This window comes from Triturus cristatus, chromosome 6 (assembly GCF_964204655.1).
Source record: "Triturus cristatus chromosome 6, aTriCri1.1, whole genome shotgun sequence".
Taxonomy (NCBI): Eukaryota; Metazoa; Chordata; class Amphibia; order Caudata; family Salamandridae; genus Triturus; species Triturus cristatus.
In genome coordinates, this window is record NC_140589.1 from 334,325,416 (window position 1) to 334,348,685 (window position 23,270).

Genomic DNA, 23,270 nt, shown 5'->3' on the forward strand with positions numbered 1-23,270 from the left:
AAACTAAAAATAATTTATCACATTACAAGGTCTTTGAGAGACTACAATTATTACTATTGACTTACCATACTCACTCAAAGAAATATTTATTCATTTGTTTTTTTAAAAAATAGTTTTTAAAATGGTTGTAGTTTTCGAAAATTTTCTATATCGATCTGGAAAAAAAGAAAAAAGTATTAATATTTTTATAACAATTTATAATACAGTACACATATTTACATTTTTTACCAAAAAATAATTTTTGCCTTATTTTTGCTGTTTTCAGAATATATTGCATTTCACTATAAATTGTGAAAGCAATTGCATTCATCATTTTACAGCGGGCAAAAAAAATTAACAATCTCAAAGATTGTATTAAAAAAGCCCAGAATCTCTTCTCATTTAAACTTATCATTACAGAAATGCATATTAGTCTAAAAAAATGTCATCTAAAAACAATACTTTTTTCTTTAAAATACCGTCTGATATTTTTGTTTCAGAAGTACATTCACAATATTATATCTCAAATAACTCCAAAATACATCTGATTTTATTTCCTTTAGGCCAAATAGTATTTTTTATTCTTTCCCTGGAATAAATTTCCAAGGGAAAACCATTAAAATTCTAAAGTTTAATCTGTCCAGATCTCACCGATTCTCTGTAACATTTTGGTTCACGAAAATTTTTTGAATAATTTATTTAGTCCACAATAGAATTGCTTACTTTTCCACATGGCCAAATAGTAATTTTTTAAATCATTTTTGAAAAAATTTCCAATGGCAGTCCAATAACATTCCAAAATTTAAAATGTGCAGAAGTTACCGATAAGCTCTAAATTATTGGTTTTTCAAAATTGCATTAAAAATTTAAAAAGTCCACATTACAATTGGTTATCTTTCCTTTAGGCCAAATGATAATTTTAAAAATCTTTTTTCTACAAAATTGCAATGGTAATCCTGTAAAATGGTAAAATTATTTTGTCCAGATCTTGCCAAGTCTCTCTAAAATTTAGGTTTCAGGAAGATTAGATAGGAATTTGCTAAATCAAAAGGCAAACGTTGTTTGAAAATCAATTGGGAATCATTACACAGTGTCCATCCTTTTTCACATTTTAGATAAACTGTGTAATGTCCAGAAGTAACAGTAGGTCCATCATGGAAAATTATTGCAACAGTTACAAAAGTTTTTCCTGAAATTGATAATTGCTGTCCTGTAAACTTCTTTATTAAAGTATCCAATTTTGATCCATCAGCTCTACATCGTTGCATCATTAAAATTACATACTGTCCGTATTCCCTTAAAATTAATGTTGATAACATGTCAGAATTACACTCACCACATTTCATGCTATGATTAGCATCTTTAACTAAGTTTGCAAAAGTGACTGTTTTACTCTCTGGCAATGTCAAATAAATAAACCTTTCATTATCAACAATAGAACCACTTATATTATAACAATTATCACAACTATGTTCCCATTTATAAGAGAGACCAAAAAAAATGTCAATGGGAACTCCTTCTTCTTCCACTACCTGAAGAAAATACATCAAAAATTCGTGAGCATCTTGCTGTTCATTTTGAGAAAACTGTGTTCGTCCTGAACATACATCTAAAAGTTTTCTAATATCAGTAGCACTTTCTATTTGAGTTTTATCTTTACTCAGCTTTTGAAAAATGAGACTGAGCTCTGAACAGAATCTTTTTCCCTGATTTATTATTATCTGCTCTTGCAAACTTTCCAGATAAAATGCAACATTCAGCACTACATTTGCGTAGCAGTTGACACCAGAGCTATTTTCAAAATGACATCCTACAACCTGTTCTTCATTTTCCTTATTCTTTCTGCTTGCAATTACATCACTCCTCTTTTTTTTCCTCCTCTCTACATCTTCATTACAGATATTCTCATTTCTCCTTTTACGAGAAACTACACGTTTCTCCAACACAGGATACTGACCTAAATGAGGAGCATAGCTTCTTCTTAATCTATTATACTCCTTTACACAGTTTGTATCAGCACTAACTTTTGAGTCATCGAAGTCTATCATGAATAAACCTGATAATGTTTTGACTCGTGACAAAGCAACATATGCCATACCTTCTTTGAACACACTAGATCCAATGTTCACAAATGCACAATCTACAGTCAATCCTTGAGACTTGTGAATAGTTACAGCATATGCTAGTGAAAACGGAAACTGCTTCCTACGTACATATAAGTCTTTCACAAGCATGAAACGAACTGAACAACGACAAATGTCTTTAACTTACTCTATCTGATCAAATTTTATTTTTAACCATTCAATTCCATCTTTTTTCTGATAATTAATAAAACCCACAACTCTTCCCATCGCTCCATTTACTAAGCCTTTTTCAACATCCAAATATCTCCTTAAAAACACTCTACAGTTCATGCAAACATATAGATTTTTTTCTAATCCTGCTGTTTTGGAGATGTTCTTCTCTAGTGAGTCCAATTTATTTTTCAGTTTGCCTGTTACTGTGACAGTAATTCTTCCATCCTCAATTTTGTCCACTGCTTCCAATTTCCTGATCTCTTCCTTTTCCAATTTCAAAAGCTCCTCATTAAATATTGAGCATTCACGTAGAGTTGGCATTAAGCAGATGACACTTTTGTTTTCTGCAATATTCTTGTATATTTTCTCTGCAACTATTTCTTCATTTGGAAATAAGTTATGTAACAGCCGACTCTGTAATGCTTTTTTCCCAACTTCTGTGAGTAGTCCAATCCTGATATCTTTCAGAATACTTCCATATTCTTCATCGTTTGCTTGCCTCATATTAGTTGTAAGTTCCTTGTACTCAAAGAAGGACCAAATATTTGTATTTCCAATGCTTCCCAATGACTTCTTCGTGTCTTCATGTGTCACAGTATTAAACACTGGTTGTCCTTTAACCGGAGTAAGTTGCAAAAGATCCCCAAAAACTATGACGTGTTTTCCACCAAATAACACGTCATAGTCTGTCTTCAAAATTTGCTGCATTCTTAAATGCACAAAGGCAAGCATTAAGTTTGATACCATGCTCACCTCATCAATAATGAGAACTTGCATCTTCTTCAATACTCTTGAAACTTCCAAGCATGCTTCTCCAGTTAGCTTGTTGAATTGTATTTTGTTCTCATGCTCCACTGGTAACATTAGCAAACGATGTAAGGTGATTCCTTTTATGTTATATGCTGCTAACCCAGTTGGAGCAGTAACCACACAAGACAAAGTAGAATCCGTTTTTTGCTTTAGGTAGCTTCTGATGACTTTAATTAGGAAACTTTTTCCAGTGCCAGCTTGTCCGCTTACATACATCCTGATTGGATGAAATGATGTGCATGAGCACTCTTTTTTTTCATGTAGAAATCCGTGATCAATTTTGTTTTTGATCTCTTCATAAATTTGTTGCTGCTCTTGATTCAGTTGTCTTTCCAAATTTTCTAAGTCTATAAATTCTTCTTGAGCTTGATTCATAGCCGTTTCCACTTCATTCATGGCTATTGATGCTTCATTTTCAACGATTGGTTGTCCTAGGGGATCTTGACTGTATGTTCCTGAACTTTGGCTGTCCTGAGAACTGTCTCTAGCTATTTCTGCTGCAATTGTAGTTTCCTGTTCAATTTCTTCATTTAACATTTGCAGATAAGTTGAGAATGTACTGCATTGTATGCTGTCTTTGCAAGCATTAAAAGAATCTTCATAGCTCTGGAATTCTCCCAGTAGTTCATCCTCTGAACGCCATGGTTTAAACAACTGTAAAAGAGCCAAGTAGTAAAATTCTTTCTTGTCGGTAGTGTCGCAACTCAGCTTCCGGTGATTTATCAAACTTCCTTTGGTTTGCTTCACCAAACATCCTTCTTCACCAACGACTTTATATTTTCCATTATTGATGTCTTCTACAGCTTTCCGTGAATAAATGTAGTTCTGCAGCACTTCATAGAGACACATGTTCTCCAGATGATGACTTCTCTTGGGATAATATGTGTCCAACATGTTTGTTTTCAATATATCTGTACTTTCAGGTTCGAACTGTGCCAAATATTCAATTTCTCCAACAGATTTCAGTACCCGATTTCTCATTGCTGCAAGGCCTAAACTTGCCCAAATTATTCTTCTTGACTTCGAGTAGAGACTTGCAGAAGATAATCTATCTGAACATTCGTAGGATCCAATTTCTCGATGCGATAACATCTTCAAACTGAAACTGTACAGCTTCTTACTGACAGTCTTCTCGTGAGAAATCTCTTCCCACATTTCCTTCAATTCTGTTTTTTCAGATTTCGTAATGTAAGACGTTACATATCGAGCAACAGCAATGGAATTGTCAGCAACATACTGTATATCCATGTTAGCGTTCCACATGGATAAAATGACTGGGTTGTAGTCATTTATATTTTTTGATTCTTCTTTTCTTTTAAGGTTGTAGGTATTCTTAGGTGATTTTCTTGTGATAGTATGTCTCACAGCTGACATAAAACTGTTGACTCTTCCATTTGTAAGAACAGGTCTAGGAAATCCAAATCGACATTTAGTGTAGTATTTTTCTTTGCTCTTGTATTTCCGTCGACAGTATTTTCCACACCGATGACTTTGGAAACGTAGAACTTGCTCCTTTAACTTTTTTTCTTCTGTGCTTTTAGGTATAGCACATGTTGCATATTCTTCAATGTAAGATAACACTGCTTCATCAGTATCTGTTCCAAACTTTGGGGCATCCTTGATCCACAGCAGCATATGAATATGAGGAGCACCTCTTGCCTGGTACTCTTTTCTCCAAAAGAAATCCACTACTTCTCCAAGGGGTGGATTTTTTTTATTGCAGATGAAGGACATCATAGCCTCAAATCTATGATTGAAATATCTGCAAACATTAACCGGATCCAATGAGCACAGTTCTCCTGCTGTCTTGTATTCGATGTTTTCAATGTTTGAATTGGCCTCTCGTAGAAAATCCAGTAAATCATCCCAAGCGTACTCGGCGCAGCTTAGGGTAAGGAACCATGTTGGTGTTCCTAAATTGCGTAACATGCATTTTAGTTCACCATGGCGTCGGTACCAATATTCATTTGTCCCACGCTGACAAGCCATCAGATTGATCAGTTGTGTTTCCAAATGATCATCTCGGTGCTGCACTTTCTCCATAAAATCCTTAGCAGACACATTTTGTAAATGTACTCCACTTTTTAAAATGTGATTTACTGCATAAGACAGTGCAGACAAGTCGCTTTCAAATAAAAGATGGAACAAATAAGGGATACTTTGTCGAAATCTGGGATCTTCAGCATATAGTCTTGTAGTCCGATACTCTGAAGCTGGAATCTGTTCTGGACGTTCATCGTATCGTCCTCCTTTTCCTTTAGGAAACAGCTGGGGAAAACATCGAGCTTCCAAGCTCTCCTCCCATACACTCACGGGATTTCCTTTTGCTTTCTTCATCTGAAAGAGATCAATATTGTCTCCCATAACTTCTTTCGAATGGAGAGGATGTATGCTAAAATGTTCATAAATTTCTTCTTCCTTTGACTTGTCCACTTTTTCAATTTGTCCACTTGGTGTTTCTGTATCTCCTTGTAAATCTTCTTCTTCTTCTTCTTCTACTATATAAATTGATTCATACCATTTGTTATTTTTTTTCAAATACAAATTTGCTCTTTGTACTTTCCGCACATCTACCAGCTCCTGCCAAATCTTCTTATTCTTTGTAGGTACACCATTAACCAGAATAATTAATGGTTCAGTTTCCAAAGTATCCGCATCAATAGTTTCCATATTTTTTTTCAAATCCAAGGGCAAATACACCACTCTACCTTTTAAACCTCTCAGTAAATCTGAAGGAGGTAATTTACCAGTTTTGGGCTCCATACGTACTATGGTCTGGAACGGATGAACACATTGAATGAGTATAGACTCATATGTATTTAATTCAGAAAGTTCAGCAGGAATAGCATCCAATTCTAAATTATTATGTACAGCTCTGGTCGGCATTCTATTTTCCTCTAACTTGTTGTAGCAGTATTTACAAATACGCTGATCTTCACCCAATTCAAAACAATTTTCAAGAAATATATATGTTGCAAAATCCATCCACTTATAATTATCTTCATTTTCACTCTTTCTGTAGAGATCAACATTCCTAGTTTGTTTTCTATAATGAGTTCTGCGGCAACAAATACAAGTAACATTTGGTCTTTCATTAGAGACTATTGCAAATTTTGTTATGTGATCATTAAATGTCTTACTTACACAAGGTTCTACATTCTCTTCCACTTCTGCCTCATTTACTGTGTCCTTCTCTGCACTGTTTTGTTCAGGACCAAAGTAACAAAACTGAATTTCATCAACAACCTTCTCTACATCTGATACCGTTCCTCGGAACAGAGCCCTATTCAATTCATTTAACTTTATTGCTGGACTTTTGGCAAAATACAACCGTCTCACAAACTTTCTCATTTCAGTATGATGAACAGCCAGCATCCTAAAATGATGGAAAACACTATTGCACACTTTTCTAGATAGACAAGCAAGAGAATGACCCTGCAAACCAGTATTCTCTCTCACTCTGCATGGATCCAGACTTTGAAGCACCTTAATCTTTTGTTTTACACTTTTTTTACTATATTCTCTTAGAAACTCTCGAAATCTGTCAATAGATTCCTGACGCACAGTGCAAATACTACTACAATTCCAAGTGTACACTGGGGCTTTAGGACGTCTCCCCATTGCCTCATCTGCCATCACTTGTACCTCATCTCTTGGAACCATTATCTCCTTCTCCATTATGCAACCATTTTTTACTTCGTATGAACGACCTCTGGTGTCAACTGCATGCAGCAAACTATTACTTTGAAAATAGCTCTCTTCATTAAAAAAAGGTTCACTACTTGAGCTATGCATCCACTTTCCTAAAAACACTTTACAAAAATTTGTTCTGTTCACTACTCTTTTGCTTTTGCTTTGAGATTTCAGTACATTAACCATTTTATCTAATGTACGCATCCTATTCAAAATTAATATGAATAGTTTCCTTTTTAATTCTAATGCTTTTGCTGCAATGGCTTCAATTTCTTTTTTTCTCTTGTAATATTTAGCCTTTTGCTTATATTTCTTTATATCCTTTATCAAATTGGACATAACTCTTCTCTGAAACATTTTTCTACGTATCTCTTTAAATGCTGTTTTTCTGTTTATGTTAAACTTTTCAATTGCAGAAGGTATATTTGCATTAACTAAATCCTCAATTTTTTGCTGTTCTGTAGGTTTTTTTACATTTTTCCGACAACAGACATTTTGTACATTTTTCTTTGTTTTGAATAATTTGTTTATAAATTGTTTTTTTTGCTTACCAGAAGATTTTTTCTTTTTCCCTACATCAGCATCTTCTACTAACTTTGGTCCTCCAGTTGTCTTCAAATATAGTTTTTTTTTTAGCGTTTTTTGAACTCGAGATTTTGTAGGCATCTTAAATTTTGTTCACTGTTCTTCAGCAATACCTGCAAAAAAACTAAAAAAAAAATCCTTTATTGTATTTAAATATATTACTACATTTCTTTTCACAATAGTCACAAAACGAAATTTCTTTGCCAATTTGAATGCACACAAACTCCTCTTTTTTTTTGGGCAAGTGAAAATCTGTATAACAAACTGTCACATTATGAAACCAAGCTGTTTTTTTTTCAGACCACCACCGTGTGTATTCTCTGTGACTGCCTACACTCCAGCAGGGGCAACCAGCCTTAGTGATGCTGAATGTATTTGCATTACAGACTTAAACCTGAAAACCCCACTCGCTTCTAATTACTGTGCATGACTATACATGGCAAGCACATGGGTGTGTGCTAAACCTCTGCTTCTTCCCCCAAAAATTCGCTCCTCTTTTCCATCTACTGCAACTGTGAAATCACCAGAGCAAGACGCAATACATTTCTGCCTATAATTCTTCTATGCACACAGAGTCATGTTTTCACATTAGTGCCAAAACGAAATTTCTTTGCCAATTTGAAAGCACACTTACTGCTCTTTTTTTTTCGGGCCAAGTGAAAATCTCTTTTTACACTTTGAAATCACTTTTACAGACTGACACATTCTGAAACCTTTTTTTTAAAATTTATTTAAATGCACATGTCCAAGCTGTTTTTTTTTCAGACCACCACCGTGTGTATTCTCTGTGACTGCCTACACTCCAGCAGGGGCAACCAGCCTTAGTGATGCTGAATGTATTTGCATTACAGACTTAAACCTGAAAACCCCACTCGCTTCTAATTACTGTGCATGACTATACATGGCAAGCACATGGGTGTGTGCTAAACCTCTGCTTCTTCCCCCAAAAATTCGCTCCTCTTTTCCATCTACTGCAACTGTGAAATCACCAGAGCAAGACGCAATACATTTCTGCCTATAATTCTTCTATGCACACAGTCATGTTTTCACATTAGTGCCAAAACGAAATTTCTTTGCCAATTTGAAAGCACACTTACTGCTCTTTTTTTTTCGGGCCAAGTGAAAATCTCTTTTTACACTTTGAAATCACTTTTACAGACTGACACATTCTGAAACCTTTTTTTTAAATATATTTAAATGCACATGTCCAAGCTGTTTTTTTTTCAGACCACCACCGTGTGTATTCTCTGTGACTGCCTACACTCCAGCAGGGGCAACCAGCCTTAGTGATGCTGAATGTATTTGCATTACAGACTTAAACCTGAAAACCCCACTCGCTTCTAATTACTGTGCATGACTATACATGGCAAGCACATGGGTGTGTGCTAAACCTCTGCTTCTTCCCCCAAAAATTCGCTCCTCTTTTCCATCTACTGCAACTGTGAAATCACCAGAGCAAGACGCAATACATTTCTGCCTATAATTCTTCTATGCACACAGAGTCATGTTTTCACATTAGTGCCAAAACGAAATTTCTTTGCCAATTTGAAAGCACACTTACTGCTCTTTTTTTTTCGGGCCAAGTGAAAATCTCTTTTTACACTTTGAAATCACTTTTACAGACTGACACATTCTGAAACCTTTTTTTTTAAATTTATTTAAATGCACATGTCCAAGCTGTTTTTTTTTCAGACCACCACCGTGTGTATTCTCTGTGACTGCCTACACTCCAGCAGGGGCAACCAGCCTTAGTGATGCTGAATGTATTTGCATTACAGACTTAAACCTGAAAACCCCACTCGCTTCTAATTACTGTGCATGACTATACATGGCAAGCACATGGGTGTGTGCTAAACCTCTGCTTCTTCCCCCAAAAATTCGCTCCTCTTTTCCATCTACTGCAACTGTGAAATCACCAGAGCAAGACGCAATACATTTCTGCCTATAATTCCTCTATGCACACAGAGTCATGTTTTCACATTAGTGCCAAAACGAAATTTCTTTGCCAATTTGAAAGCACACTTACTGCTCTTTTTTTTTCGGGCCAAGTGAAAATCTCTTTTTACACTTTGAAATCACTTTTACAGACTGACACATTCTGAAACCTTTTTTTTTAAATTTATTTAAATGCACATGTCCAAGCTGTTTTTTTTTCAGACCACCACCGTGTGTATTCTCTGTGACTGCCTACACTCCAGCAGGGGCAACCAGCCTTAGTGATGCTGAATGTATTTGCATTACAGACTTAAACCTGAAAACCCCACTCGCTTCTAATTACTGTGCATGACTATACATGGCAAGCACATGGGTGTGTGCTAAACCTCTGCTTCTTCCCCCAAAAATTCGCTCCTCTTTTCCATCTACTGCAACTGTGAAATCACCAGAGCAAGACGCAATACATTTCTGCCTATAATTCTTCTATGCACACAGAGTCATGTTTTCACATTAGTGCCAAAACGAAATTTCTTTGCCAATTTGAAAGCACACTTACTGCTCTTTTTTTTTCGGGCCAAGTGAAAATCTCTTTTTACACTTTGAAATCACTTTTACAGACTGACACATTCTGAAACCTTTTTTTTAAAATTTATTTAAATGCACATGTCCAAGCTGTTTTTTTTTCAGACCACCACCGTGTGTATTCTCTGTGACTGCCTACACTCCAGCAGGGGCAACCAGCCTTAGTGATGCTGAATGTATTTGCATTACAGACTTAAACCTGAAAACCCCACTCGCTTCTAATTACTGTGCATGACTATACATGGCAAGCACATGGGTGTGTGCTAAACCTCTGCTTCTTCCCCCAAAAATTCGCTCCTCTTTTCCATCTACTGCAACTGTGAAATCACCAGAGCAAGACGCAATACATTTCTGCCTATAATTCTTCTATGCACACAGAGTCATGTTTTCACATTAGTGCCAAAACGAAATTTCTTTGCCAATTTGAAAGCACACTTACTGCTCTTTTTTTTTCGGGGGCAAGTGTATATCTCTTTTTTCAATTTGAAATCACTTTTACAGACTGACACATTATGTAACTACAACAAAAACAATTCCCATTTCTATTATTCATTTCTTAAGTTACCACATACATCCCCTCTCAAACTGTAAACTCACCTTTTAAATTAGTTAGTTGTGAAAGAAATGTGGCACTCAAACAGCAGATTATCAGAGCCAGGATCTCTGTTGTGTTCACCTCTCTCCTCTCAGCAGAACCAGATAATGGCAAACTTTCCCTCTATTTTTCCACACATATACATGTAAGTTTCAAATCTCAGTGCTTCCCCCTTTTTTTTCACATGTAATCACACATTTCTATTGGTTGAAAACCAACCCTTTTCCAACAGTACCCTTCCCCCAACTTGACTTCTGCCTAGTACCCTTCCCCCAACTTGACTTCTGCCTGCTACCATAGCAACAGCTCATGGAACACTGCTGTGTGCAGTTAGGTCAGAAGTTCGACACACAATGTTTCAATTCCACAGAGCAAGAGTGCTTGACTTTTCAAACCTAACAGCAAATCCAAAGTACTGTTCTTTGGTTACACATTTTTTTGTACCAATAAAAAACATGTTTCTATTAATTTTCACATACAGCCTAGTTTTTATTCTGGAATGGTATGAAACAGCCAATCAGTTCTTTTTGTTTTAAAAAAATATGTATGCCTCCATTTCCAAACTGTCTTTCTTTTCATATTGCCATTCTACTGAAAGACACCTCCTGAGTGCATCCAGTTCTCCTTTGAAGATGTTCACAGTGTGGATTGTAGGGCACAGCTATGTCTTCTGGAGTGAAAAGTTTGCAGAGAAAACAGGTATGGTGAGAGACCTTGCTTTGCCAAATGTAGACATTAAATGGATTGGTCAGAGAGGGTTAAAGTGGCACCAATTGATGCCATTGGTGAAATCCTTCATTCAAATCCAACACCCTGACCTCATAATAGTGCACTGTGGTGGCAATGACCTAGGCACTTTGACTGGGGTAGGTCTGGAAATGCTTATGAAGGACACCTTTGCACAACTGTTTACACTTTTCCCTAAAACTGCCTTTGTGTTTTCCAACATATGCCAAAGGCAAAAATGGAACTGGTCCAATCATTTCTGTCCACAGATTGACAAAGCAAGAAAGCACGTCAACAAATCTGTTTCTGCTTTCCTCCGTGACTATGGTATGGGTGCCATTTACCACAACAACTTGCGTTACAACATGCAAGACATTTATAGAGGAGATGGTGTGCACTTCAATGATGAAGGGAACAGAGTCTTCCTCTTGAACCTTAGACTCTGCATCGGTACTTACTTGTAGGTACCACTAAAAAAATGACTCCATAAACACAACAGCTCTTTTTAGAGCTCCCTAATTTCTAAACTCTTAAATCTGATTTTCATTTATTTTTTATTTTTTTTTTTTACCGTACGCTTACCGTAAGCGTACCCCGTGATTTTTTTTAAAATCAATTAATGTTTTTTTTGTACTTTTCTGTCCTTCTTTGACCCCCTTACAAATGTTAGGGGGTCTGTAACTCTCCTCATTGCCCCCTTTTCTTCTTTTCACTCTTTTTTTTTTTCAGAGTGAAACAGAAAATGGCGGCCGCCGCTTCCTGGTTTCGTCTGATTCGAATGTTTACTAAGATCTAAGAGCCAATCAGAATCGCGCTCGCGCACGCCACCGTACGCTTACCGTAAGCGTACCCCGTGTTTTTTTAAAAAATCAATTAATGTTTTTTTTGTACTTTTCTGTCCTTCTTTGACCCCCTTACAAATGTTAGGGGGTCTGTAACTCTCCTCATTGCCCCCTTTTCTTCTTTTCACTCTTTTTTTTTTCAGAGTGAAACAGAAAATGGCGGCCGCCGCTTCCTGGTTTCGGCTGATTCGAATGTTTACTAAGATCTAAGAGCCAATCAGAATCGCGCTCGCGCACGCCACCGTACGCTTACCGTAAGCGTACGGTAAGCGTACCGTAAGCTGGCTCAGATATATATATTGATTTAAAGGCTATTTTCTCAGAATCTACTGAACAGATTTACACCAAACCTACAAAAGGCACTTCCTTGACCTAGGGACTACCTCTCTGCCAAATTTTGAGTAATTCTGTTCAGCCGTTCGGGCTGTAGCTCGTTCTAAAGGTCCTATGGAAAAATGCATGGGAAAAACGCGTTTTGGGACCCCCCTTTTATCTCAGCCCCCGCTTGACGGATCCCCCCGAGACTTTCAGGGTAGGAGCGGAGCGTAGCGCCCCACCTATTTTGAGAAATTCGCGAGGATTCATCGACCGGCGCCAAAGTTATTCAAAATAGAATGTTGAGGTTTTCCTATGGAAACGTGGTCCTAACTATAACTACCTACTGGCGACCGCCAGTAGGTAATATATATATATATATATATATATATATATATATAGTGCCATTTGCCGACTGTGGGGTTCCAACTGTCTCCAAAGACAGTAGGAGCAACGTTTAGCAGTCTGCATGATATATTGAAAGCGCATAAAACCTTGTGCAACGGTGAGGCATTAACGGATAGTTTATGTTTAGACTTGCATTCACTCTGGCCATTTTCCACCGAGATGAAGCCTTAAGGCAGAATGCATTGAGAGACCATCAAGCTCCTCTTACCGCTTTAAGGAGACACAATGTCTCCGCATGAACAGTAAAGATAAAAATCAATGACAGACGCGGCTGTCAGATAAGAGAGAGCAGGAAGAGAGAGAAGACAAAGAGTGGGGATAAGGCAGGTATGGAAACTCACCAGCAACATTTCCACTTGAGGGTGAAACAGTAGCCTTATATATTGCTGCCAAGCGAATTTGAAGGTCACACATTCTCAAACCCCCAAAAAAGTATATACACCTTTGGGGGAAACGGTTTAAACAGACCATTAGTGGAGCATTCGAGGGTCGATTTTGACACTTGTGCCTTGACTGCATTGTCCTGCATGAAAACATACAACAAATCGCTGAGGAAAATTATTTCTCGACAATGGCTGGTTCTTCTGAACTGGCAGAGTGGGCTGCAAGAATGGCAGCTCTTCAGAATCTGGCAGGCCTTCAAGTCAATACAAAAGTTGAACAGCAGTAGTAAGGCGCATCTCCCCCCTCTGATATGCACTCAGTGGGTAATACATATATCACAGTCATTCCTCTCTTTCAGAACTCATGGCTAATACAAGTTGTCAAGCTGACATATTCATCATATAAAAGAATGATATCGGTGTTCTGAGTGTTCTCTATCCGTTCGTTTCTTCTCCTGTCTTGGATACCAAGGAGGTCACAAATGTTTCTAAAAAGGTAGTACTTCTTTATCTGGACAGATTTGATTCGTCATCAATATCAACAGGGAGTAAGAGTGCATAGTTGGCTACTAGGATAATCTCATAACTTCTAGACTGTTCCACTTGCATAATGAACTCATATCCAGTGAAGTAGAAGTCCAATTGAATAATTGAAAAAATGGAATGATAGCTTGTAAAGGGTGGCTTGGAATGAAAGCAAAGATCCTCACCACGTGATTTTCGAAGCTGTTCTGAAAAAACAAATTATTCAGAAAACTACTGACTAAAGAGAATACACTTGGGAGTAAAGTTCAACCATTAGTCCGAAGAGAGCTCAGAGGCATGCTGTGTTGAACAAAACAATGTGTTCCCCCAGTTCCACCACCCACACCAAGACAAACATCAACTTCATCACTGAGTCATCCTGCAGAATCAAAAATGCCATTGCCACTTCCATCCTGAAACAAGCTCTGAATGCACATCCATAGGAAATCGCCAAATGTAGGCCTCTAGACTCCCTAGCCACTAGCCGGAAAGAACTTAAGGATCCTATGTGTTGGTGACAATGGTTACCTTTTTCATCTTCAGAGTAAGTTCTTACTGAATAGCCACAGAGGGACTTCTATCCTTGTCTCGGAACTTTAAAAAAATCAGTTTGTAACAATAGAGGAGAGTGTCTAAATGTGAGATAGTGTATCCACGCCAGTCGGATTATACTCTAGGCCTACTCTCGACCACGGCATGCTACTCGATGAGTTAGTAAAGGCGGAAGAATCAAAGCAAACAGCCTTAGCTTCCTTCATTTACGTCCTCCAAAGGCTTTTTTATCAAGTTAAACTGTGTTCTTTCCTATGCCAATACCTCCAGCATCACCTGTGGCGTATGTTCTCTTAACAACCCTCTTCAACAGCCACATTTCCCAAAAGCATCTTACTTTTTAAGTAGGAAAAGTCTCTCGCTTCTTCACTCTTCAACAAGAGGTGCTAAATATTCTAGATGGAGATTGCAGCATAACTCCTTCAATAACGAGAGCGGATTACACATAACACAAGCAGCTTTGCATTCTCCTTGTGTAGAAACACAGAAGGACACATGGAAGGGAGGCCCACCATCACTCTTCTACTCATGCACACCATCTCTGCATTATCACTTTAGGCCTCCATTTCTGATTTTCTCACACTTTCTCTTCCCTTCTCTCTATCCATTCATTCATTCATTCATTCATCCATCCTCCCTCTTCAATCATCTGTTCTCAGCTCACTCAGTCCATCAATCCTGCATCTCTACTCATTTATAAACATCAAGTGGGTTGAGCAACGTCTCTGTGAATGTTCCGCATTCTGACATGAAGACAGGTCAAGTAAATAATACATGATATTTGATGCATAAACAAGCACTGGAAAAGACATTACGTTTTGGCTCATAACTGACAGCTCATTTTCATTGCCTGGCAAATTCCCGTGTGGGGTATTGTGGATGGGAGAGCTGATGAATGGAAAAAAACGAGTCAATGAGGCACATGAACGGAGGCTCCTTTCAAGTACTGAGCACTCCATCGATCCATACAGTCAGCAAGCAACTCATCGTACATGCACAAGGTCACTCATTCCTAAACTCGTGCTTCCACTCATTATGCATTCACCCACTCATCTATCAATACCACATACATAAGTTCAGAACTCAGGGAAGAGGTACTTTAAGCTATAAGTGTGTGTGCGTAGGGGGGGTATGAAGACGAACTAGCAAGAATGTATAGAAAAACGACCTGTGGTCCTATAATTTTGGGTTACATGAGTAACTTCACATAACTCAACAATGGAGCTTACTGGCGCGCACAACGGTGGGTGTAATGTGCTTATGGATGTATCTTCATTATGTCATAGATATGAAAGAATAAACAACATCTACTTGTACGGTTTCTTGCATACATGGCACTGAATGAAAACGTAGTTAAGGCCAAAATGGTGAAGAGTCAGTATGTAGCTGTATAAAGTAAATGTAGACACCGATATATAAAAAAATGCAGGGTACATAAGTAAATAGAAACTTAGGTTTAGTCCACAGCTCAGCGCGCTGCGCGTGAACACCATCTTCATTTTATGATTTCGTTTCACGTCACATAAACAAAATTCCTCTATCCTGTTCTTCAACGCTGTTTTCACAAGTGGGAGGCCATAAGGTGCTTTGCAGAGTACAGATCTTAACCTGGTCCTCTGGAGGACGCACCTGTTGCTCAAGACGATGAAAACAGATATTGCAGCGACCACTACGCCTGATCTGTGTCGCACTGGGAGAAGAGAAGTCAGGAGTGGCATGCGCGCTCCACATATGAACCAACCCATTAACCACGTGACGAGGTAGATTTGTCTTCTGCAGTTATGTCAGCAACATTTCACAATGCGAAAGGGGATCGAGAGGGGGTGTGAATAGGGGAGCGCACTGGGACAGTCAGACTTTAGACTGCTTGGATGACTTGCTTGGAAAATATAAAGTACTAAGGAATTGTGCAGAACAGGGGTGTAACAGAGCCCCCTACAACCCATCCTGTCCACGGGGCCAGGTTTACTCATTCAAAAGGCGGGGTCCCCTCATCGTCCTTAGCATTCAGACTAGTCCAGGCATGGCGTGCTGGGTGAATAGTAGCTGCTGCCACCTAGACACAGCCTGCTGCTGTGGACGTGCTAACGCTGGACCTTCCCTGAGCCTAAAGCAACAAACTTACGAAAGGATTGCTTTATTGTTGCTGGTGGAGAGAGAACACAGTCAAAAAGGCACTGCAGTGTATTAGTCTAACCAAGTGCACCGCAGAATCAAGAGAGGGAATGACAATCATGGAGAAGGGAAAAAGGTACCTGGTCCGGTGGTTGAGGTTGGCCTCAACTGCCGAGCAATGCAAGGACACTTCAGGTGGAGTCAGGACTCAGCTGAGCCTGCTAAATAAGGCAGGGCAAGGAGGGTCTCTTCACTGTTGCTTTTTGCCTCACAGGTGAAGGCACTGGACCTCCTGAAAGCAATTGTGTTGCAAGGTTGTCGGGCCACAACGAAGACATGGAAAATAATATTCCTCTAGGACACGTTGCGTTTTAAAAAGCAGACAAAGTTGGGAATGTCGCCCTCAAGTTCATTCTCCAATCACCAGGGCTGTGACCTTTTCGGAATACCATCTGATTCTGTAGCACTGCCTGTGAGGCTCTTGACACTATGCTTTCTGTGGTGGTTAGCTTGAATCCAGTGGTAAAGTGAGCAACCTGCAACTGAACTGGGGTTGTGAAGTGAGTTAAATAACTATGATGGATTTAACCCGGATCTGTGACTGGGGGTGAGTGTCTGAAACGTTTCAGCGCTCTGTCCATCAACTCCTTGGGTTTGCTCTGTTCGCCCTCAGTTGGCAGGGTGAGCAAGGGAACCAGACGTTGGTCCCTTGCTCACTTTCAAACTGGATTCATGCTAGCCTGACTGATGAGGGGTGTTACCCTGAAACCGGTCCCAGGATGCTTGTTTCCGGTCCAGGCAACACCTGGCTTGGCAGTTCGTACGGGACTATTCCCAAGAAGAACAGTGTCAAGACTGATATGCATATGGCTGGGTTTGAACTGGGGTGGCATAGGAAGCTAAAGAACGAAGATGGATTCAACCCAGATCTGTGACTGGGAATGAGTGTCTGAAACGTTTCAGCGCTCCATCCATCATCTCCTTGTGTTTGCACTGTCAGATAACGCCACACCAGTACAGTGTCATTATGGATTCAACCCTATATAAAGGGGACTTGCACTATGGATGCAGTTTTACTCCTCACATCAGAATTCTAAACTCAGTTTAGTGCATACATTTACCATCTGTTCTGAGCAGAAGGTAAATATGTGAAGGCCTTTATACGGAGTGAGGATTGAAGAAGTGGTGTGAGGGGTAAATAAGGTCGGGCATGAGAAGCACTGAATGTTCACCCTGTCAGACAAGAATAGAGGGATACATTGAAAAACAAAATGGGCAAGTAAGCTTTGCAGCCACTGCAGCCAAAACCACATGCTATTTTACAGGGCGGAATTACTACTATGTAAAATTGGATCACATGTTCCAACACCCGGGAACACCAAATGCAAGAACATCAGCTTCATTCATGATCAGGTGAAGTGGAATTTCATACAGTAATTCTGCTTTGCCCACTCCATATTCGGGGTCTAAATGGATTACTGAATATTCTGCTGTTTTTTTGGGGTGGGAGGCATGAATAAGTAACCATCAAAATATGGGTGGATGTGATGGGGGCTCAACGGACCATGCAGGCCACACTCCCAAAGGTTTATTATAGCAATGATGCAGAGAGGTCTCGAAAGCCCAAAACTATGCAGGTTCCCCACTAAGTTATCCTGATTGCTCCGTGTATACTGAACATTTTGGGGCCTATTCACATAGGCAAATGTACATGTGAGTAAATCTATGCATGTAAATGTACTCTTACACATTGTAATAACATTAGTACTTTGTTTGTTCACCATTTTCGAGTGGTAAATTACTACAAAGTGTAAACTTACATGACTCAAATCCCTGAATTCAGGGGGGGAAAGAGTCTAATTTACGAGAGTAACGTTACTACTAGTACCTTTTTGCACTTAGGGCCCGATTACGATGTCGTCAGGAAAGCATTCCCACCGAATCCGGTTAGGAATGCTTTCAGAATGATTTGTTTCCGGGGAGTCCTACTGACCGATTACGATATGTCCGCATGCTTAGGGACTCGGTTCAGTCGGACTCCCATTGACTGCAATGGTAGCCTGTGTACCGAACGAGAACACATGCTACCATTGAAAAAATGGGTGGGTGGGGAAGACCCTGTGCACTGTGCACGGTTGGGAAGGGGGGGCCCCTTGGGTACCCTGACGTGCCCCATCTGGAGGCCTTCAGGTGACGGGGGGCTGCTATGGGCCCACGAAGTCCGATTCCCAAAGCTGTTTTGTCCCTGCCAAACCGATTCGGAACGGCTGTTCGAATTGGTCATCGTACTCGGTCAGTCGGAAACTGTCTCCATAGGGCTGTCCGATTCGGCTCCGAACGACTCGGGCTACCCGAATCCCCCTCTGCATCATACTCGGTTGTCCAGAAAGGTGACCGATTCGGTTAGGAACATAGGTACCATATCAGATTCGCAGAATCCGAATCCAGTTCGAAGCCTTTCCTGACAACATCATATTCAGGCCCTTGGTTGGAGGTCCTGGTCACTGGAACAGAAAGCTCCTTATGGAAAAGTACAGAGAAATTTTAAAACATTTATTAAACTTTAAAAATAAAATACTAAAAATATTTTTATGTGACATATTAATGTAACTTAATTTTATATATTTATTTTAAATGTGGACCATAAACAGCTACAGCATTATTAACTTGATTTTGAAAATTTTAATTAAATATATTCAATTATTTGTTTAAAGATGTATTAAAAAAATACCCATCTAAAGTAAAATGTGTATATTTTTTATCTATTAAGTTATGCATAGAAATGTGATTAAAAACATTATATTTTAATTTTACTAAGTCAAAATAAACTAATTTACCTCAAAATGATGTCCTATGGGGCTCTATTTTAAGTACCTACTTCCCTTATTATCAATGGAAGGGTGTTTCAGTACCAGTGGTTGGCCTTCTGTGGTGCTGGACCTACTCCAGGACTGAGCTGGAGTACATTTACCACTGTTTTGGGAATTTATTTCTGTAGTAACTATAGAAATTGTTTAAGAGGGGAGGATTGTAGGGAAGAACGAGAACCCACTCGAGGGAGTAGACAGAAAAATACAATTCTTCCCACTTGTATCACAGCACATGAGTGAGCAGAAAACAAAATCCTGATACTTTTAGGGATGCTCCTCTGGAATTGGTGCCCCAATTCTTCTTTTCTTCTCTTTTCTCATTTCCATGTTGCTCCCATCTTTGCATTCGTCTGTGCTTCATTCTTTTGTACTCCCATTCCATTTGCTTCTCGCTTATATTTTTTCTTTGCACTTTTTATATCTTTTCTGTTATCATACTGGATTCCCATGCCACCCTGTGGGACCCACCCACATTTTATTTATTTGCTTCTCTTGCTGTCTTGTGGCCTGCAAGCCACAAATCAAAATTACTAATAATCTCAAGGGTTTTTTTTGCGGTATGAAGAAAATCTAGTGCTAACAATTAAGTGAAGAGGCATGCAGTGATAAGTGAGAAATATAAAAGGTGCATCACATAAAAAATATAGACATATTACTCCTTAGGTAATTTTATACAATCGAATAGGAGTCTGTATAAAGTCTACTGTTGACGGAGTTTCGTCTCCTGTCAATACGAAGTCATCATCAGGACAGGGTGTGTGAGCACCCAATATCTGGTAGGTAGTTAAGGAGAATAAATCCGGGGAAATAACACTCCCTATGGAGAGTTGGTAGGGAGAAAATGGCATCCAATTACCCCAGAGCGAGAAAAAAATATATAGGTGAGCACCATGGATGAGTCTCTCAACCGGCTGGTGAGGGTGAAGCGTGCCCGTTGCAGGAGAACGCATTGCAAAATTGCTTGCAAAATGTGCATTGTGGTCGTGTGACCTAGCCGGGCGTGCTCCAATGGGTAGGTGTCGCAGACAGTACAATGTCATGGGAGCCAGGACTTGAAGACTGAAACTCCTGTAGATTAATATAGGAGTCCTGTGGGGGGAAAAGAACTGCATCAGTGAGCCACTTAGAAGGCCACTAAGTTACTCAGTGCAGCGTACTGCTACTAGAATCAAGTAGCACCAGAGGCACGTCGGCCTACCGGGCAAGGGGGCGAGGGGACATATATGGCACTGCATCTGGCAGAGATCCTTTTATGTATTACTTAAAGGTGAAAAATACAAGGGCATTTCCAGAAATCTAGCTTAAGACTGGGTTCACTGGTAAGGTGCCGTACTACTGCTTGAATAGCAGCCACAGTCTAAAAAGAGCCAGTTTGTGCGTCACGCCACTGCAGTGCACATTTACTATTTGCGTCTCACTTATCAGTAAAATAGCCAAGGCAGCACTTTTATTTGACATGTCATCGCCATGGACAGGATGCCCACATTTCCACATAGTTACACTTTTTACATTAGCGAGCAATAATTTCCACTTCATGCAATCAAGAAACAATATAATATTTTCACTTCACAAGATCACCTTTGAGGGAAGTGAGGGAGTAATAAGACCAGCAAGTTGCTAAGCGATATGTATGTATCATGAGGCTACTCGATTGGTGTTTTCATCCAGCAAATGAAAATAAGTGCTCACTCTAAGTAGATCTTCTCCCCGGCACAACTCGCTACAGCTGCTGGGCTCCTTTGGTGAGAGTGACATGTGTGTGCTTACTTGTACACATCATACTGGTTACCAGAAAAATACAAAAATATATACACACACACACACATGTATATATACACACACATATATATGATCGATTTCGAGGAGCACAGCCTTAAGAACTGACAGTGAAGGATACCAGGCGACAGGTAAGCTCAGAGTGCACCCTCTTTATGAGATTAACGTTATGAAACTGAGCCTCACGCTGCCCGTCTCACTTTCTCCAGAGTAACAAGTGTGGTGTGAAACACATGGGGTGAAATGAAAGCCCTGGATCATCACAGAAGCAAATTAATTCTGCTATGGGCAAGAAGTAAATGAAAGTATTCTCCCTAAATTAGAATACTGTTCTGCGGTTCCATCACCAAACATATAATGGAATTCGTATTTTTATCACTTTTATGTTAAATCCATTCATAAAAGTAATGTTACTGCTATTACATAATTACCAAACGTTGCCAAAATGCTAAAAATATAAACTCGTTCTTTGGTTTTAAAGTACCCGAGTGCTGTATAATTAGACACCATAACAGAGATATACCGAGCTTCCTCTTAAACTCTAAAGTAATTAAAATGAATATTCAAGAAACAGAAACCCTTCAATCCAAAACCCACTGGCGCTGGCCAGTTGGAACACACTGGCAGTGGCACAAAAAGCGCATTCAGCAGGCGGCGAAGCACACCCAGTACCAGGCAAAACAACCATTCCCAGCGAACCACCTGGAAATAAATTACAGTCCAAGCTCAAGTCAAAATAAACAAAGGCATCTCTGCCGTGTTAGAAGCTCGCATGCAGCCTGAGCGGAACAGCTTACGGTGGTCTGTGGCTGTACGGAGTCAATAATGTGATCTGGTGGGGGGCAGTAACATGCGGTGGTGCCATGCATAATAAGTCCGTGCGGATAGGACACAGCAGCTCTGCCTTCTGTACAGTTTATAACGCTACACCTGCCATCAAAGACAATTCCCGAGCCTGCCCACCCCCGTAACCCCTTACAGCTGCCAGTTCCTTCTTCTTCTCGGTGTGGAGAATTTGCATCCCTGTCCACTACTTCGATCATAAGCAACTATAACCGGAGTGCAGGACCTCAATACTATGTAGTTGATTCCGACACAGGCAACTAAATGGTACTCTAATCTGACCCCCCAAATAACTTATCCAGCATTTAATAATGTGCCACTTACCAAGCGTCAAAGTAGGGGGTGCTGCTCGGAGTTTCGGAACACGCTCAAACTTCCACGGGGCTCGCTTTCGCTTTTTAATTTCACTCTCTTGTACGCATCCGCAGAAAGAAGGAAGGTTGGCGGCTAATCCACTGCCCCGAGATCTTAATATTTAATGAGCTTACTAACCAACAGCAAATAAAAAAAAGAGGAAACGAGGAGGACGAGCAGCTGCCGCCACACAACAGCGGCCCCTTTGAGCGAAGTTAGAGTGCTGTTGCAGAAGAGGGCATTTAGGGAAAGGTGGGAAGCTGGTGCAGCCTGCCACAGCCGCTTCTCTTCCCAGGGACCCGCGCCGTCTGCTGCTGCCTGCGGCTCCCACCGATAAGCATGGTTCGGGAGAGCTATCCCAGCAGAGCACAGCCTGATCAGAGCTCAGCGCTCGCTAAAGAGGGACTGGCGCAGACCATCGCTCGAGGGGAGGAGTCAGCACACCCTTGGCGCGCCGGACTCTGCTGTGGAGTCGCTAGGATGTCCCCTACGAAAGGCAGCATTTGGAAGGGGGCGCGTGGGCTTTGGGGCGACGGCTGAGCAGTGAAGTGGCCGTGAGTTGTGGTGGTGGGTACCTGTTGGAGGTGAGCAGTGCATCCTGCGGAGCAGCTCTGTTGGTACGCCCCGCCCCACTCTGCTCTCAGCTTTCAGGAAGTACAGCCGGTGTTCTGTCGGCCGGTTGCTGTAGGGTTTTGGGGCTCTAGCCCCGCATGCAGCGTGACGGACGGGTCATGGTAACCATCCTTAACCTTGAACCTAATGCTCGTCGCTGGAATCTTCTAGCTACATCAGCGTATTTTTGTCAGAAAGACATCATTCTGAACTGGTGAGAAAGTTCATGTTCTAATATGTCAATGGAATTTCTATCGATACACTGAGGCGGATAGGCAAGGTAATATTAATTTCAGGGTTGTCAGTGGACTTTTAGATAACTAGAGGGTGTAATTGGACGCTTTATTAGCATGTGGGATGGATGGATAATCTACCACACTGGGATTGCTCTATTACTTACCGCTAATCTTCATTACCCCGTCCCGTTGTCCTCGTCCCATTCATTGACAAAGTGGAGATAACCATCTCCCAAC

The 23,270-nt window shown here is 40.1% G+C and overlaps 1 protein-coding gene across 8 annotated transcripts in view; it reads right to left on the reverse strand.

The window, feature by feature from the left end:
* HPCAL1 (hippocalcin like 1) overlaps positions 1-22,821 on the reverse strand; it is a 1,393,761-nt gene extending 1,370,940 nt beyond the window's left edge. For 3 of the 8 annotated variants that reach the window (XM_085610713.1, XM_085610706.1, XM_085610711.1), the window contains exon 1: positions 22,156-22,795. The gene's annotated coding sequence lies outside the window, so the exon portion shown is untranslated. Of the gene's footprint in view, positions 1-22,155 lie in introns of all 8 variants that reach the window. The other 5 variants (XM_085610712.1, XM_085610714.1, XM_085610707.1 and 2 more) reach the window with 3 other exon arrangements.
* Positions 22,822-23,270: the final 449 nt, after the last annotated feature.